Source organism: Haemorhous mexicanus, chromosome 12 (assembly GCF_027477595.1).
Source record: "Haemorhous mexicanus isolate bHaeMex1 chromosome 12, bHaeMex1.pri, whole genome shotgun sequence".
Taxonomy (NCBI): Eukaryota; Metazoa; Chordata; class Aves; order Passeriformes; family Fringillidae; genus Haemorhous; species Haemorhous mexicanus.
The window spans coordinates 20,191,952-20,196,735 of record NC_082352.1 but is presented as its reverse complement, the minus strand read 5'-3'; the positions used below and the strand labels follow the sequence as shown (position 1 = coordinate 20,196,735).

The 4,784-nt window shown below is 45.1% G+C and overlaps 1 long non-coding RNA gene across 1 annotated transcript; it reads right to left on the bottom strand.

Annotated features, from left to right (window-relative positions):
• Window positions 1–423: 423 nt before the first annotated feature.
• On the bottom strand, window positions 424–4,356 carry LOC132332831 (uncharacterized). The gene is made up of 2 exons (XR_009487994.1): window positions 2,202–4,356; window positions 424–1,268 (listed from the first exon to the last, which is right to left on the bottom strand). It is a non-coding gene; the product is annotated as an uncharacterized LOC132332831 (long non-coding RNA).
• Window positions 4,357–4,784: the final 428 nt, after the last annotated feature.

Here is a 4,784-nt window from a genome sequence, read left to right as displayed (position 1 = left end):
AACACAGCAAAGAGCTGCAGGATTTGATCCCTGGAAAAACCAGTCCCAAACCACGAGGAGCTTTAAAGCAGCTGAGAGCCAAAAGTGCTCAAGGGCTCTTAGATAGAAATAAGCTGATTTTTATTCAAAATTTGTCATTCTTTTCCCAGTGGATTTTTAGACTCGGTGCTCTCAGTACCCAACACATCCTTAGGCCAGATTTTTTAATTGCAATTATGAAGTGTAAAATAAATATTATTTTCATTTTAGAACCACAGCCTGAACATTTAATTTGAAATTTACAGGTTCTAAGAAATAGTGAGTAATTGTTGCTTACGACCTTAATCTGCCACTCCTAATCAAATGTCTATCAAACCTTCTTTTTTTCCAAGTTATAATTCAGGATTTACTCCAAGTATTAAAAAAGCTGAGAGACCTTGAAAATGGTCGTAATTTTCTTTATTATTTCTTTTATTATTTTCCTTTAATCCACTACAGAAGATATTATTTCTGGGAATATAACTGCTACCAGGAAAATCATCACCTTGCTAATGTTATTTCTCTTTAATAAATATGAATTAAAATGTCTGCTGGCTGAAACAGCAGAATTTTCTGTTGTGTCCCATAAAACACACCCCATGGATGAAGGCAGGTGCAACCTGAGCTGGGAAAATGTAGTTTTGTCCTGGGAATGGTGGGGGAATGGTTCTGGTCAGAAGGAAGAATTTGGACAATTAAGGAGCAGCTGGGGCGGTGTGGGAAGGTTGGGTTAATTAAAAGGGCTGATTAAACAAATCCATGCAATAAATAGGGGCAAGGAACTTTGTTTTTTCCATCTTGAAATCCTTGATTCACACTCTGCCTGATCCCTGTGGCAGACTGGAAGCCAAATATTCCTGACAGCCTCAGGAGGGGGAAAAGAGGAGAAAACCTTGGATTCAGGCCAGTATTTCCCAAGCTTTCAGGGTTTTTCATGGTGATTAAATTCTTGCCTCCATTGCTTCTGTGCAAGTTTGTGATTTGAAGGCACGAGAAATGGAGATTTTTGCCATCCTGGAGTGACTGTGACTGACAGGGATTTTCCTTCCCTTGGCTTAATGGAAATTAATCCAGCGGTGCAGACATCAGCAGGAACAAGTGTCCTTAGATTTCTTCTGGACAAGCTCCAAAATGTTGTGTAGGATTCTGTTTCTGTTTCATTTCCAGGCTTTATAGCCTTGGAGATAATAGAAAGTTAAATAAACTCGACTCGCTCCTTTGCTCTGCACTTCTTTGTGGCTCCCATTTCCCTGAAAACCAAGGCAAAAAACACCCACATAGGGTCAGAGTCTCATTTCATATCAAATTTGCTCACAGCTAATTGAATTGCAGAGAATGTCTGAGAATTCTGCGAAAGGAATTTCTGGACAGGGTTACCTGAACACGTCTTGGGTGGAATTTCCAGTGGGTGTAAAACCCAGCACATGTGCTCAGGGGATTATTTACCCTTTCCTGTTTGCTTTTCTCCTTTGAAGTTCCCAAACACACAAGGAAGGCAGCTTGAAGCAATTTTTGCAAGCTCTTCGCTGGTGAAAATTTAAAAATAATAATGGCATGTGCCAGTTGGTTGGACTGGATTTCCTTGTGATACTCAATCCAAAGGAAGAAATTCCTGGTAAAACGACCTGGTGCAAATTTGTTTAGATCTTGCACATTTAGCCCGCAGCCAGACATGTCAGGCTGTGATTCTTTATGGCACAGCTGCAAGATGGAGATATTAATAGAAGTATTAATAGTTGGAATAATAATAATTGTCAGCAAATCGTGTGGTACTGGAATACTGGAACACACCACGTGAAAATGCAGTTGTGTTCCTGCAAAAAATCCATAGGCACACATATGGTTTCATAATATATCCTAGATTGCAAAGAACAAATGGAATTTAGGAATGATTTGGTTTACAGTTCCCTTAAGTAACATTATCTTGTTAAAGACATTAACCTCAGGCCTTTACTGTTATATATTTGCTTTTATTGTTTTCATCCTGGGGAGCAACCTGTAGGAGAGACACTCAACAGGAAAAGAAGGTTCAAAGGGCATCAAAACATTGATTTTCAAGATGGCTGAACAGCTGTCTTGGGAGCACTGTGCAATTATGAAAAACAGACATCTCTCTTCAGCCTCCCTTATTATTAAAGATCTTCCCAGCCCTTCCCAGCACTAATAACTGGGGGAAGATTTACCTTGGCATCCTTGGTTTTCCTCCACAGGCTGCACTACTCCCACTAAATCGAGTTTAGCAGGATGGAATAAATTCTCTGCTGAGCTGCATCCAGTGAGATGCTGACAGAAAGAGTGAGAATGGCTCAAACAGTTATTTCCAAAAAGATTTCCCCCCAGCTGTAGTGACCTACGTGGGATTTCTTCTTTCTGTTCACCCTCAGGGCTTTTATCCCACTTTTTTTGTTTGGTTTTTGCTGTGGGTTTCTGGGTTAGGCATGCACAAATCTGACAACAAACTTCAGGAATAACATTTCCATTTAAGCTGCCTGACAAATCCATTTTCCAAGCGCTCTCCAGGTTTGCTCCTATTCCTTGGAACAGGTGTTCTTCCTTGGCTTTCCTTCTCCCTGCTGAAGGCCAGAGGAGCTTTTTTAAAGGCCTTTGGCATCCCCTCCTTCGGCTGTCCAGGGACAAATCATCTCCCACCAGGAGCTGTGCTGTTTCCAGAGCATTTTCCACAGCTTCTCACCTGCTTTAAATGAGCCGAGGATGGGGAAATCTGGCGGCCCCGATTGCATCATCCCCCCAGGCTGGGCTTTGCAGATGCTCTGAGCTGGGAGGTTTTAAACTGGGCTCAGCCCCATGTCCCCACGAGTGCAAACCCCTGCTGCTCCTCAATCCCCTCCCCTGAGAGCCCTGGCCAAGGTGCAGCACCACACTCAGAGGTGGGGGCAGCTTGTGTCCCACAGCAGGGTGAAGGAGCTGTCCATGGAACCCTCCTCCCCCAGGAAAAAACCAGGAAAAGCCAGAAGAACTGGGGTGGTGCCAAAATAGACCAAACCATGAGAATGGGACAAGATGGGGAAAACCCAGCTGCTCCCAGGGGGAGAACAAACCCAGACCGATGCAAAATGCAAACGTTCTTTGAGTTCCATTGCTCAAACAGGACTCCAAGTCCCAGGATTGCTTTCCCAAATAAAATTGCTTCCTCTGGAAAGTCCTCGTTGCACAGCTGACCCAGACTCAGTGACTTCCAAGCCCTTGCCTCAAGGTTTCCAAGCTGGGGCAGCTTTTTTGTGCAGTCCCAGCTCCAAAGGTCATTTTTGGGTATGTCATGTTGCTTTTTTTTTTCCTTTTTTTCCATTTGCAGTTGTCCTCTCCCAGTCAAGGCAAAGGGTCCATGCAGGGACATCCCTCCAGGAGGTCAGAGCACACAGTTCACAGGAGCAAGCAAGGCTCCTCAGATCTCCACCAGCTCTCATTTCAGGCTCCTTGCAAACTCGAGCACCAACCTCGTTAATCAGTTACAGATGAAGGGTTACTTCTTTCCCATGACCACAAGAGATAGAGACTGATAAAAAAAAAAAGGAGATAAAATAAAAGCCCACATGGCTGAAACTGTGGGTTCTGGAAGAGAAAGAAGCAGCTGAGATGTCCTGTCAAGTGGTGTTGCTGTTTCTGCCTCTGCTGGATGAGTGTTTGGGGCTCTTTGCTGTTCCCCAAGGATGTAATTAGGATGCAGCACGGTGGGTCTCCATTCCTGGAGTTTCCTGGAGGCCAGCAGCTGTCCAAGGGTTCTTTTCCTTTTGTCTTTTCAATAGGCTGAGAATTGGGAGCTTGCAGCTTTTCCTCACTGCCTCAACAGTTCGCTGCAGAGAGAAAATGAACAAATCCTGTGGCAAACGGTGAGGGGGAAGAAAAAAATCAACATTTATTCTGCAATAATTCTGAATGAAGATGTGTTTCCTGAGGCAGAGAGGAATAATTGCACAGTCGGACGCCAACGCTGTGTTTAAAAGATCCACCCGCAGTATTTATCCACATGCTGCCTTTTGAAAACATGGGATTGTGGTTCTGCCAGTGCTATTTCCACCTTCCAATGGAATCCAAAGATCCAGGAATGCTGCATTTGGATGTATGAAGTCACCAAAATCCCTTTTCCCCCGCGTTTACCCGGCGTGCTCTGACGACTTTTTTCCAGAATGAAGCCGTAGGATTGTGTTGTTGGATGCTGACGGGTGGAAAATTGGTTGTTTAAATTCCAGGAAATGTCTGATTTTTCAACTCCAACGGGTTTGTAATTAAGGAAGAATCCAGCTGTCAGCCAGGGGAGGAATTATGAAATGTTAAAATCACTGGGGGCGATGGAGAACAATTAACATTCTCAGCCGCCGGGCCGTGGTCTCCAAGCGCGGGCTCTGTACCTTGCACACGCTCGTGGCCTCTCCCACTGAGGGCTCCTGTGGGATTTGGACATGACCAGAGAACATTTTATTACTTCAGCTCTTCTGGGGTCAGGAAAAAGTCATGGAGTGCTGGAGTTTCTTCTCCTTGAAGTCCACAATCAAAGGTCCAGAGCCAAGTGAGTCAGGTGACGAGTTTCAGCTCTGTTGGCTTCGGTGGCTCCAGGGGGACGTGCAGCCACTGAGGAGCTGACACGGGGGCCTTGCTGGGAGTGGGATTGTGGAAAAGCAGCTCAAGATCTCACAAAGCTGAGGGTTGTGGTCCAAGGGCTCGGGAACCAGAGCCAAGCCGGGCTCTTGCTGCTGTTGTGCTGGGAGGAGGAGCTGGAGGAGGAAGGTGAAGGCAGAGAGACAGAGCCA